The following is a 14,276-nucleotide window of genomic DNA, read 5'->3' as shown; positions in this document are numbered from 1 at the left end:
TTTCATGCCCAAATTTCAAATTTAACTCCAACACGTGACACGCCACTTGTTTGTTTCGTCCACTCCACCTTGTCTAAATTTCAAACCTGGTTTCACTTTTACTGTTGGGCATTAGAGTTAAGATGAAGTAACTTGTATACACTCCCCAAATTATTGGGCCAAAACGGTGGCCACCCTTAATTTAGTAAGAGTGTGGAACATTATACCAAAATGTTGTGTTTGGAAGTAATCCCCAAAGGACATTGTTGGTATGAAAAAGTTGGAGATAAAAATAGAAACAGGGAAAGCCCATAAAATAGCCCAAGTCTTGTAAAAAGGACACGTTATAGTTAACCATGGATTAGTGTGTACTCAAAGTGAAGGTGTGAGATAGAGGGGATATAATAGTGAAATATAGAAATTTGGGATTCAATTGGGAGTTATTTTCATTTTAATCACCTCCTGGGTTGAGATTTGAAGGAGATCCAAATCCAAATGCATTGAATGCAGATCACCTGAATTTCCGCCAGATCTCCCTCTTCCGCGCTCTTAAAGAACAGAACAAATCACTCCGCACCACCGTCAGGGTTAGGGTTAGGGTTGGGTTCTAAGTTTTAGCCACCAGAAACAATGGCGGTCTCCGACGGTGTTGTCAGGAAAATTGTCCTCTCCTACACCTACGTCGCCATATGGATCTTCCTCAGCTTCACCGTCATCGTCTACAACAAGTACATTCTGGATCGGAAGATGTACAACTGGCCGTTTCCGATCTCGCTCACCATGATCCACATGGCCTTCTGCTCCTCCCTCGCCTACCTTCTCGTTCGCGTCTTCAAGCTCGTGGAACCGGTTTCGATGTCTCGGGATCTGTACTTCAAATCCGTTGTCCCAATCGGTGCACTCTATTCACTTTCCCTCTGGTTTTCCAATTCCGCGTATATATACCTATCTGTTTCGTTCATTCAGATGCTCAAGGCGCTTATGCCTGTCGCGGTGTATTCCATTGGGGTCATGTTCAAGAAAGAGGTCTTCAAGAACGAGACCATGGCCAACATGGTTTCTATTTCGCTTGGGGTCGCAATTGCTGCTTACGGGGAAGCCAAATTCGATTCCTGGGGTGTCACGCTGCAGCTTCTGGCAGTTGCGTTTGAGGCCACTAGGTTGGTTCTGATTCAGATTTTGCTTAATTCCAAGGGAATTTCGTTGAACCCTATTACCTCGCTTTACTATATTGCTCCCTGTTGTTTGGTGTTCTTGTCCGTGCCGTGGATTATCATGGAGTACCCTTCGTTGAGGGACAACTCCAGCCTGCATTTGGATTTCGGGATTTTCGGGACCAATTCTGCTTGCGCTTTTGCGTTGAACCTTGCTGTTTTCTTGCTGGTGGGAAAGACCTCGGCTTTGACTATGAATGTTGCTGGGGTGGTCAAGGATTGGCTCTTGATTGCGTTCTCTTGGTCTGTGATAAAGGACACTGTGACCCCACTTAACTTGTTGGGTTACGGGTTGGCGTTTTTGGGGGTTGCGTACTATAATCACTGCAAGTTGCAGGCCCTGAAGGCTTCTGAAGCGCAGAAGAAGGCTCAGCAGGCTGATGAAGAGGCTGGGAGGTTGTTGGAACAGAAGGATGGGGATGGGACTGGAAGGAAGAACGACAACCAGAACTGATTCAACTGATGGTCTCATTTTTGGTCACTCTTCTATAAAGTTGGATGAGGCAGGTTTTGTTTATGGCTTTGTTCTGTAATGTACTGCTATTAGGTAATTATTGTCATCATCGAGTCATTATTATTATAATTATTGTTATTGTTATTACCGTTATCATTATTATATCATTGTGTTACTTCTGCCAGTTTAATTATCATATGCTTCTTTCGTCGCTGTAGTTATGTTTGTCTTTGTCCCATATATATTACTGATTCTGTAGTTCGTGGTTATGGCTAGAAAATGAAATTGCATGATGAATGTTCCGCTAGTTTATGGCTGTTGTGTCGCTTCATTCATTTTGTCCTGTTGAGTCAAGGTATTTAATGTGATACCATTTGTCTCTGGCTTCCAAGTTTTGGGGAAAAGGAAGGAATTCTGTGTATCTGTATGTTTCTAATATTATATAGTTATCGTGTTCCTTCATGCACTCCCCTGAATTTCATTTTTCTGAGATCAAAATCCACTGTTTATAGTGGAGGAGGAATTTTAGTGTCTACACTCGACATCCCCTGAGATACACGGCTTTAGTTTAGTCACTAATTTCGGCATGATGGCCAGCCGTTTCTTTTAGAAACCACTAAGTTTGCTACCGTCAGGTTCTAATATTGGAACATCCCCCTAGCTGCTTGTTGATACTTTGATTTCTTCATCACGTATTTGATATTCTGTTTCGTTGGATTTGCTTTGCTCATTCGGACTTTTACTAGACTTTTGTGGGATTAATACTTACGCATTATTGATTTTTGCAATTACATTCGTTTCGTCACGGATTTCTAGTTCCACTTTTGGTTGGTTGTGGTTGCTGCCAGTTCTTGCTTTGTTGTTTGGAACTTGATATGTTGCTTGTGGAGGGTACGTGTTAGTTCTGCAATTTACTTAAAGGGGCATCTTTATCCAGATTAAGTGCCGAGCTTTGAGACTTCCATTAACATGGATAAAAAACAAAGACGATACACAACGTTAGTCAATCGCTTATAAGAAGGAATCAGTCAAAATTACCCTCTGATATTGGTTACTTATATTTTGGTCGGAAGGTAGGAAATATTATCATCCAATTACAAATACCAACAGGTTATGTTAGTCCAGTGGTTAACAAGACGAGCTTAGGATCTGATGCAAGGGGTGCCTTTTATTAGTTGTTGGTAAATATTAAATAGGAAATAAAGAAGAGAGGTGTCATACAACAGTATTCCGAGTGCATTTATATGAGCTGACATCTCTGGATAAAAATAAACGGGCTTCTACTCATACTTTAATTACTCTGGGTAAGGTGGTTATCATCAGCCCAAAAATAAATACCGCACCTTAACATTTGGTATGGGTATTTCTGTTTACATTTTTCTTTAAGTCTTGATACCCCACTTTCACTACGGAATGCGTTGGTTCTCCCCAATAACAAATCATCTTCATTTCAGCGGGTTTATCCTCCGATTTATCGGCTTCTATGAATGCATTGAAGTAAAAACTGTTATTTTTCCTAGTGGACTTGAACATAAAATTAGATTACCTTGTACTGGATCAAATCGTGGATGTAACATGCAACCCCTGTTATATTTTGTTCAAATGAAAGCTTTAAAATTACATGAAGCAAACCAAATTTCCATGGCAGTTCCTTCTCCATTAGGGCCTCTTCTTCCTGCACCCTCAAAATTTTTATTTTCCATTTTACCCCGCACAAGTTACACTTTTGCACCTCCATCTTCTTCTTTTTCTTCACCCGTTCATCACCACCTCCATATCGTTTTTCTTTACATCTTTCTTTGCACTATGTTTCACTCCATTTGTGCTTACCACTAATTCCATCAAACATGCTTCCACCTTTGTTCTTCACCTCCATTAACCAGAACACACAACCATGGGGGTGGGAGAGGAAAGAGAAGAAGAACGGGGGAGGAGGCAGAAGAAGATCAGGGAAGAAGAAGAGGCGTAGGGTGAGGAAGGAATGAGAAATAGCTTATGAAACATTTATTTCATGTCTTTTTTTTAAAAAAAAATACATTTTAGAATGTGTAATTTGGAGAATTACATAATTTGAAATGCATTTAAAAAAAATTACATTCCAGAATATGTAATTTATAATACATTTTCTGATCTAAAAGTACCTAGATTACATAATTCAAAGTACATTTTTAAATATATTTTGGATTGTATAATTTTAAAAGTATTTTTTATCTACAAATGTGTTTTGGATTACACATTTCGAAATGTATTTCAAATAATGTAATTCGAAAGATATTTTCGAAAAATATGTTATGAATTATATATTCTTGTTCCGAAATCTATTGCTCCCCCCTTTATAAGCTCCACGCTTTTACTTCTTCTTCTCCATTCTTCTTCTCTTTCCTCCATCTCTCGGTTCTTCTTCTTTTTCCCAGTTCTTCTTCTCCATCCTCCCCACTCCATGGTATTATGCAGTCGCGGAGGATAAAAGGGCATGCACCCAAACTTTTAATTTTTTTTAAATTATATGCATTTTGAAATTTTTTAAATTAGGTAACAGTATATTGAAAATTAAAAAAATTAAATTAGTTATTTTTATTTATTTTTTAATAAAATTCAACATTTAATGTTAATAAAAATAATAAAATATTATATTAAAGAAAAAATATTAAAATATTTGTTATTTTCTTTTTCATTATCCTTTTTATGTTTTTTACATGTTGTACATATCTCTCACGCTTACATGTATTTTTTATTATCGGAGAATAACTAAAAAGTTAGATATAAATTTATTATTTATGTCTTCATTCATCATTTTTTTTTCATTTTTAGAGAAAAAAAGACAACTCTCTTATTTCACTTGATAGTGAAATATTTCTTTAATATTTAACACTATTTTCTTATCTCATGACTTTTTTGCACATTCATTTTTTATGAATATAGAATAAAAAGTAATGTATTATGTGATTTTTCATAGTTTTTTAATTTGAATTGATTGTCATAGTTTTTTTTTAATTACATCTCTCAATTTTTTATTAAATTATGATAAATTATTTTTTAGTCTTAAATTTCTTTTTTAAATATGTACATCGATGAAAAATAAAAGAATAAAATTATTTTTTAAAAGTAATAAAAGAGAAACTGTCGATGAATATGAAAATAAAACAATGTGGTTTCTCACCGTATAACAATGAATTGAAAACTTGTGAGGATTTTTGAATCGATCTATGTATATTAGTAAAATAAAAGATGAATATTTTGTAGATAATATGATTATTTACATCGAAAAGAAAATAACTAAAAAAGTTAATTATAATTCAATTATTGACAAGTTTAAAAATATGAAAAAGGATGAACTATCTTTCAAACTTGTATAGTTTTTTTTATAGTTCAATTAATACTAAATTATATATTTATTTTTATTGAATTTGTGACACTAATTAAATATATAAATTTTGAATATATTATTTTAATTTTTCAAAAATATTTGGTCAAAATCCATCACTCATACTTGTGTTCGGGTGAATGGAGGTAGAGAGTAAAGAGAATAGAGGTGTGTTGGATTGAATTTGTGATGAAAGTGAGTTAAATGGAAAATTGGCTAGAGATGAATGTGAAGAAAATGAAATGGAGGTGATGAACGGGTGAAGAAGATGAGGATGGGAGTGAGTGTAACAGTGTGGATACGTGAAGGGGATCGGAGAAGAAGATGAAGATAGAGGTGCAGGGGTAAAATGGGAAAATTTGTGAGTGTGCAGGAAGAAAAAAGGGTGGTGCATAAAGAAGTAGCCCACCATTAGTAGTAAGTTTGACAATCTTTCAAGTGCATTGTCTCTTCTCAGGTAGTTCAAATGTGTTTCAAGCTTGATATATATAATAGTATTTCTCCCAACATCTTTGTCACCGTCTTCATTTCCCGAAGTCCAATACTGATTATCAAAATTGTCAAATTGTAGAATTAACCTTTACAATTTTGGATGGACAAAACACGTTTTTTTTTTATCAAACTTTTTTTTCCTAGTAAATTTCATAGAATAATAATATTTTGATCCTCTTTTTTTTATACATTTCTTTAATCATCCTCAAATCATCACATCATACCATTAAAACAAATTAAAATAGATAATTGAAAGATAATTAGAGTAGTAAATTAAAAGTGAGTGAAAAAAAAATGGGTTAAAATATTATTGTCCAATTTCATATACTCCCTGATCAAGAAACAAGTTCGAGATCAAATGTAAATTTTCTCTCATATTACCTTTTAATGACAAATTTGTTTTAGAATTCCATGATTTTGATATAATTTCTTATATAGATCATAAATCAACCTAGGCTAAAATCATTCAAGGAAAGTGTTGACTTCAAGTCAGTTAAGAAAACATTACTATATTTAAGGCTGTGTTTTTTTAGTAAATGGATTTGGAGGGGAGTGTAAGAATGAATTTGTGTTGATGTGAGTGGATGAATATATGTGTGTTTTTGAGTGGATTTAGAGGGTAAAGTGAGTGGATTTGAAGATGAATTTTATGAAAATTAGTGAATAATTTAAGTGATGGGATAGATTAAAAAAATATTTTAATAGATAAAATTTCGTATTTACCAAAATACCCTTAATGATAAAAATAAAAAATTATTAAATAAATAAAAAATATTAAAATTTAACAATATTTTAATTATTATAAATATTTTTATTTTTATGTTGTTTAATTATTATATACATATATTAATAATAATAATAATTATTATATATATAATAAATTATAATAATAAATAATATTATATATATAATAATTATTGTTATATATATATATATATATATATATATATATAATTTGTAGATAAAAATGAGGAGACCAATTATTATAGTAACAACATAGAATTATCATGGACCGAGCATCACCTCATCAATTTTTATTTTAATCGTAATGAAAGGTTATAACGGTAAAGTTAATATAAATTGTTGTAAATCTCTACAATTTTGAAGAGATGATATTTGGCCATTTAATCGTAAATCCATCATTGTTAATCTGCTTAAACTTCCTCATGCGAACACGAAAAGAATGAAAACTCATTGTCGCAAATCAGTAGATTTATAAAATGTGCACATGCGAACTGCCTAAGTGTTAGTGTCAATTACTCTATTTAAAGTATTATTTATTTTGGAATTTGGTGGTCATGTCATAATTTATCCATAAAAAAGAAAATGTTTCAAAGTGTAATGAAGAAAATTGTATTTAAATTTTTCTAATAGTGTGTTTGGTTCAAGAGACGGATTTATGTACATGGATGAAAAGTCAAAAAATGAAGAGAACGCAGATGAACAAAAAGGTAATTAAAAACAAAAAATGAAGCATAACTTTCTTTGCTAACTTTCTTCACAAGATAGTAAAGATTTGCAAAGAAACTTGCTGAACTATAATAAAATATTAATGAAAAATTACAATTACCATATTTCTCCTTTGTTCGATGTTGGATAAATTTAATTCACATAATATCAATAAATATAAAATAAATATAAGTAATAAAATAGTATAATATAATAAAATAAAAAAATAATTATTATTTACATAATAATAATAATATAATTACAAGAAAATAAAAATAATAAAAATTAATTATATTTTTGTTATTATTGTAACATAATAATTAAAAACATGAATCAATTCATTATATATATATATATATTATAATGATAATATATAATATAACAATTATATATGTATATAATTTTTATTTTTTAATAATAATAATAATATTATTAGGGTCAGGTATGTTTTTAGTCTCTTAACTTTCAATGAATTTTGGAATTAGTCCATTTCAAAATTTTAAACCAATTTAGTCCTTCATCTTTCGAAGTACAAGGATTTAATTTTTTTAATCAAAGTTTGTTAGGTTTATTTAATGTTTCGCACGCATTTCAGGATTGAATTTGAGTTGATTTATTGATTGACATATTTTTGCTTTAATGTTAAGTCAAATACTATTATGAAATGCGCTTGAAATGTCAAATAAACTTAACAAAATTTGATTAAAAGACTAAATCTATGTATTTTGAAAGATGAAGGACTAAACTGGTTCAAAGTTTTAAAATAGACTAATTCCAAAATTCACTGAAAAGTTAAGGGACAAAAACATATTTAGCCATTATTATTATTATTATTATTATTATTATTATTATTATTATTAGTATTGGTATTAGTATTAGTATTAGTGAGAAACACAAATTAAAATAATTATGGTTTTGTAATATGTTATATGTAATTTTTTTAAAATAAATAAATTATATAAAATGGAATAAATTTAAATAGAAGTAGAGATATGTTTTGTTTGTTAAATTAAATAGTGTATATTATAAATTATTTCAAATTATAATTGAAAATATTAATAAATTATTTGAAGTTATTAATGATATTATTAATAAGTTATATCTTTCTAATTTTAATTTTATTTTAATATTATTTTTCTTATTTACATTACATTTATTATGAAGGGTAAAATAGTAATCATACAATTTAATATATATATATATATATATATTAAAAATAAAAATTTATTAAATTTTATCAATCACATCATATACAAATTTTCATAAATTTTTCACTCACATTCACTTAAATCACACTATCTTTCCCTTAATCCAATCATCTCATCTTCACTTACAAATCAATTCAAATCAACGCAAATTCACTCACTCAAATTCATATTCCAATCCAAACACAACATTAGTTTGATTCTTAACTAATGTAAGACATTGGCGTTGTCGGAGTAATATAATTATATTGACAATGACAATATATATATTTAATAAATAACTCCATGAAACAATATGATTATTTTGATGATAGTGAGTATGCTTGATCTTCGGAAAATATTTGTAGAGACTAGATTAAATTTACAAAAGTTTTGACGGGATCAAATACATAACAAATTTTAAAATTTAAAAGAATGATTTTTATTTATTATATAGGTGAAAAAGAAATTGAGGGGCCAAAACCCTCCTAAGTACATTAAGTTTCGTCACGTAGTTCATATGCAACTCTTTCTATTTGAATATTTATATACTTCTATCCAGCGGCGGATTTTAATGGGAGGAGGGAGGTGCCCCGACCCGTCCCAAAATTTTAAATTTTTTAAATTTATAATATATATATATATATATATATATATATATATATATATATATATATATACTTAAAATTTATTAAATTGTAGGTAGTATATTTTTAAAATTGATGAAAATTAAATTATGTATTTTTCCAGTTATTTTATAAAGCACAATATATAGTGTTAATAGATAATAAAACATAAAATTAAATATAATAAAGAATAAAAATATTTAGGTTTAATTTTTTTTTTGGTCTCTTTTTTTTGTCAAAAATTGATTATACAATAATGTTAATAACACAAACAAAGCAAAATATCCATATTAAGAGTTTCAATTTTAATAAAAAAGTCATTGATCTGTTTTAAAAAATTTAACGAAATTTATTGTAAAAGATCAAATTATATCAATTTTTCAATAATTGGATCAAATTGAAACTAAAAAAACTGTAAGACCAATTTAACATTTTTAAACCAAAACCTGAATCAAAAGAGTAATTAAACCAAATATTTTTTAAGATAATTTTTATTTTCTTTCTCATTATTTTTAGTTCTTCACAAATTGTATTAATTTCTCACTCTAATATTGTAATCATTTCTTTCATATGTTTTCTTTCTGTTCTTGAAGAAAAAAAAGAGTTAAAAACATACTCATTGTTTTTGCTCTCCTTTCTCATTTATCGCATATTTTCTTGTCTCTTGTCTCAACAACGAAAAACATTATTTTTTATCTCATGCAGCGGCGAATTTTAATGGGGGCAGGGAGGTGCCCCCAAAATTTTAAATTTTTTAAATTTATAATATATATATATATATATATATATATATATATATATATATTTAAAATTTATTAAATTATAGGTAGTATATTTTAAAAATTTATGAAAATTAAATTATGTATTTTTCCATTTATTTTATAAAGCACAATATATAGTGTTAATAGATAATAAAACATAAAATTGAATATAATAAAGAATAAAAATATTTAGGTTTAATTTTTTTTTGGTCCTTTTTTTGTCAAAAATTGATTATACAATAATGTTAATTACACAAACAAAGCAAAATATCCATATTAAGAGTTTCAATTTTAATAAAAAAGTCATTGATATGTTTTAAAAAATTTAACAAAATTTATTGTAAAAGATCAAATTGTATCAATTTTTCAATAATTGGGATCAAATTGAAACTAAAAAAACTGTAAGACCAATTTAACATTTTTAAACCAAAACATGAATCAAAAGAGTAATTAAACCAAATATTTTTTAAGATAATTTTTATTTTCTTTCTCATTATCTTTTAGTTCTTCACAAATTGTAATAATTTCTCACTCTAATATTGTAATCATTTCTTTCATATGTTTTCTTTATGTTTTTGAAGAAAAAAAAAGTTAAAAACAAACTCATTATTTTTGCTCTCATTTCTCATTTATCGCATCTTTTCTTGTGTCTTGTCTCAATAACGAAAAACATTATTTTTTATCTCATGAGCTTTTTTTATATTCATTTTTTTATAAATATAGAAGAAAAATAAATAATGTATTATGTGTTTTTTCATAACCGATTTTTAATTATGACTTGATTACAATATATTTTTATTTTAATAATTATGTGTCTCAATTATAAAAAAAAAATACTATGATAAATTCTTTTTTAATGTTATTTACAAAAGAAAAATATATTGATAAAGAATAAAAGAATAAATTCATTTTTTAAAAGTGATAGAAAAGAAACTATTGATGAAAAGAAGATAAAATCTATTTCTTCACATATTTTGAAGCATTAGACTAATTATCAATTCAGTGAGAGAATTCATTTCTCTAAATTTTATAACTTCAAGATCAAGTGGGGAACATTCAGGTAAAGAATATTAATATATCTAATGAATATCATAATACGGATTCAAGTTCTTTAATTTTGTTAATACATACACATGTTATAATTTAAGATAAGGTAGCAATTTTGGTCACAAAAAATTGGTCATCTATGTCCAAATGAGACAAAATTTTAGTGATCACTTTAGCCAATAAAATTTCGATCACTTTTTAAAGACCGAATTAAAAATCGATTACTGCGACTAAGATTTTTTTCACCATTTATTTTCGGTCCCAATATTAGTCCCTAAACACTTCACTTACTAATGTAAGTATTTTTTGCGACAAAAGTATTAGTCGCTAAAATGCAATATATTTTGTAGCAGATAAAGATTAAAAAAAGTAATGATAAAAAAGTGAATGAAATTTAAGTGTACTGATATGTTCACAAGTCTTGAAAACTATACTATTGGTTATTTTATTAAAAATATAATTAATTCATCAAGTTCAATGAATATAGTTAAATTAATTAATTTTAGTTAATAATATCACATATTTAATTTTGCTTAAAAGATTTCCTCTAAATTTAACTAGTAGTCATACTCAATTAATTAGAGCATGTTATTGCAGAGATATACATTATATATATATATATATATATATATATATATATATATATATATATATTAAAATTATTAATTTAAAAAATAAGAATGATAAAAAAAATCCAAAAGTGATGTAATACATTAATGTAATAACTATTACAAATTAAACATAATTACATTTTAGTTTAAATTAATGGTAGGTTCATATTCTTTATCCGATTTGCATCATTTAATTTTAATTTTTCTACAATTAAATGATAAATGTTCACCATTGAAAAAAAATCGCATTCAACTCTACAATAATTTATTTTATAATCATAGATTCATCACTACATTGACAATATTGACAAAGATGTGTCGGTTCACATCAAAATCCTTCACTGTCACTATATTAGTCCATTTCTTCAAATAATTTAATGTTCGAAAGAAACTAGCTAATTTTCATTAACAATAACCAATATTATTAAAAAGAAATCAGTTAAATTTTCATTAACAATAATCAATATAAAATAAATTGATTAATAACTGGAAAAGCTTAACTGTAATGTTCAATTGCAATTTTAAAAAAAAGTTTTAATATAACATGTGTTTATGGAAATTCATGAACATCATTAAAGAAAAATTAAAACTATCTATAAATTAAAACTAATTGATGCAGTAACTATAAAAGTCATTCTTTACAAGAACCAACATAAAATATTTTTTACAAATTAATTAGATACTGAAAGAGCTTTTCTTTTTCTTCTTACCTTTATTTCTAAAACGATTTATCAAAAATTTTGTCCAATATAAATAATTGCATCTAATTGTATGTATATATACATTTGATACCTATATTTGATTAGGTTGTATTTGTGGAAAGGACGTTTCTCTCCCTACGGTGCTTGAGAGATGCCAAAGAAATGGCTGAAAATGAATGTGGATCCAATAATGGAAATGTGAGTTAAGATTAGTAAAAAGTTGAGACCATCCCATGTTTAGCTTTAAATTCTGGGGTTAAGAATGTTTTAAATTCTAACCCCTAAAAATATGCTCTTTTTCAATTCAACTTTGGAGTATTATACTCCATAACATAATTAATACACAACTCCATTCCTCTGGAATCCGCAAATGTCAAATCCTATATTTTAGACTTTGAATATTGAAACCGTAGAACATTAACATTCCTCTTATCCTTGAATTAGATTAAAGTTGACAAAGGCATGACCAATCATAATATTGTCAAAATTTTCACTGTTGACATGACGAAAAGGAAAAAAAAGATTCGAGATAAAACATACCAGATAAGGCTTAGGTTAATAATCACTGATTTATGAACAATCTCTTTTGGGATATTCCTCTGAATGAATAGTTTGGAATATATTCTCAAAATTGCTGTGGTTGAATCACCCAACTCAGAACTGGTGGTTTCAAAATCTTGGCGCTTAAATTATTATATTTGTAAGGAAACAACATTCAGCAATTTACTTAACAAAGAGACATGAATCAAATTCACACATAAAGAATTGATATCACTCTTAACTCAAAATTTGAAAATAATAAGTTCATGGATCTTCATTTTGGTACGGTGTGTAAGAAGTGGAGTTTAATCCTAACTCAATCCCACAAAATCAGTTTCTAAGGTGAGGTTTGCATCTCACTTATATGTTATGAAATTTTCTTGTCTCTAGTCGATGTGTGCCTAGATATTGATGGGTGGTCTGTTAGCGGCCCGAGAGCGGAAGGAACAGAATGTTCAAAAAATCTCGCTAAGATAGGCTTTTTTTGTAAACAATGACTCTGATACTATGTTAGAAGTGGAGTTTAAGCCTAACCCAATCTTACAAAACCGACTTGTATAGATATGTATAAGTTATGAATAAGTAAGAAAAAAAAATATGTACAAGAGGTGTTTGATGAAAAGTAGCTCAAAGAACTTTCTTACTTTTCATACGAGAACTTGGACTTGTTTAATATATAGAGTACAATATCTTATGATATAAAGGAAAAAATAAAACCTAATATGTCATCATAATACATAATATTTGATAATAATAAAAGAGAATAAAATATATAATATCTCTATCAATAAAATTAAAATCAAGAGATATAATATTTTTAACATAGTGTTCAATCTTCTCATTTGTACTTAATATAAAATTTAGACTCACACTTAAATTTTCAGAACGGAACAAATATTACTCTTGAGACATATTAGTCTTGAGACATGCTCACCGAGTATTTCAGGAGGCACGAATGTAATAAATATTCGAATCATTGATATGCATTTCACAATTTTGTAATATTGAATAAAAATGATGTAGTGTGATTTGGTGTAATATTCTCTTGGATGACAATGCAATGTATACTAATATATGTTATATTATATATCATGTTGTGTGTTGATTGTTTAAATTATAACTCAGTCTTACGTGAAATTGTTATAATTATATTTGATACAAAACTAAATATACTACAATTTATAATAGAAAGGACAAACAAAAATACATAGTTTTTCTTTTATATATTTCATAATTTATTTTGAGTAACATTAAACAAAAAGACAAAAATTACAAGATTATATGACCTTAAAAATAAGTTGTGAAAACATCATTTTCCATACAAGAATAACATCTCAAGGCAATGCTTAGAATTCAAATACCAAATGATAGAGCAGACACTAATGGTAAGAACTTGACTAATAGCTAGGCAAGGAAACTATACTTATATAGCAAAGAAAAAGGAAGAAAGATAATAAAAAATTATGTCTAGAAAATAATTACTATATAAAAATAAACAAAATTATGCGTATAAAATAACTACTATATTTCAAATTTTCTTTATACTTTCTCTGGTTTTTTAATATTATAATTGTCCTTTTCTTAAAAAAGAATTATAACATTTTTCTCTTTGAGTCAATGGTTGGGAATAGAATTATTAAGAGTTTGGAAGATAGAGATGAAGCAACACCACAAATGAGAAATCTATAGAAGAACCGACCATGAAGTTGGCGAAGAGTGGTGGGTCATGCTGTGTCACAATCCCTAGTAAAAAGAAACCAAGGGACAACCACATATCAATTCACATAAATTTTATAATTATTTATTGTTTTCTATAATTAATTTTATGTTTAATACAATTGAATAATCAAGTTC

General features: G+C 27.8%; 1 pseudogene across 1 annotated transcript; it reads left to right on the top strand.

Moving 5' to 3' along the window:
- The first annotated feature begins 330 nt into the window (after nt 1–330).
- Nucleotides 331–1,864, top strand: LOC114178652 (putative sugar phosphate/phosphate translocator At4g32390 pseudogene; annotated as a pseudogene). Its single transcript, XR_014994057.1, has one exon. The product of XR_014994057.1 is annotated as a putative sugar phosphate/phosphate translocator At4g32390 pseudogene (transcript).
- Nucleotides 1,865–14,276: the final 12,412 nt, after the last annotated feature.

Source organism: Vigna unguiculata, chromosome 3 (genome assembly GCF_037176805.1).
Source record: "Vigna unguiculata cultivar grain cowpea cultivar isolate G323 ecotype 2 chromosome 3, ASM3717680v1, whole genome shotgun sequence".
Lineage (NCBI taxonomy): Eukaryota > Viridiplantae > Streptophyta > Magnoliopsida > Fabales > Fabaceae > Vigna > Vigna unguiculata.
This window is presented reverse-complemented; position numbering and strand designations above follow the sequence as displayed.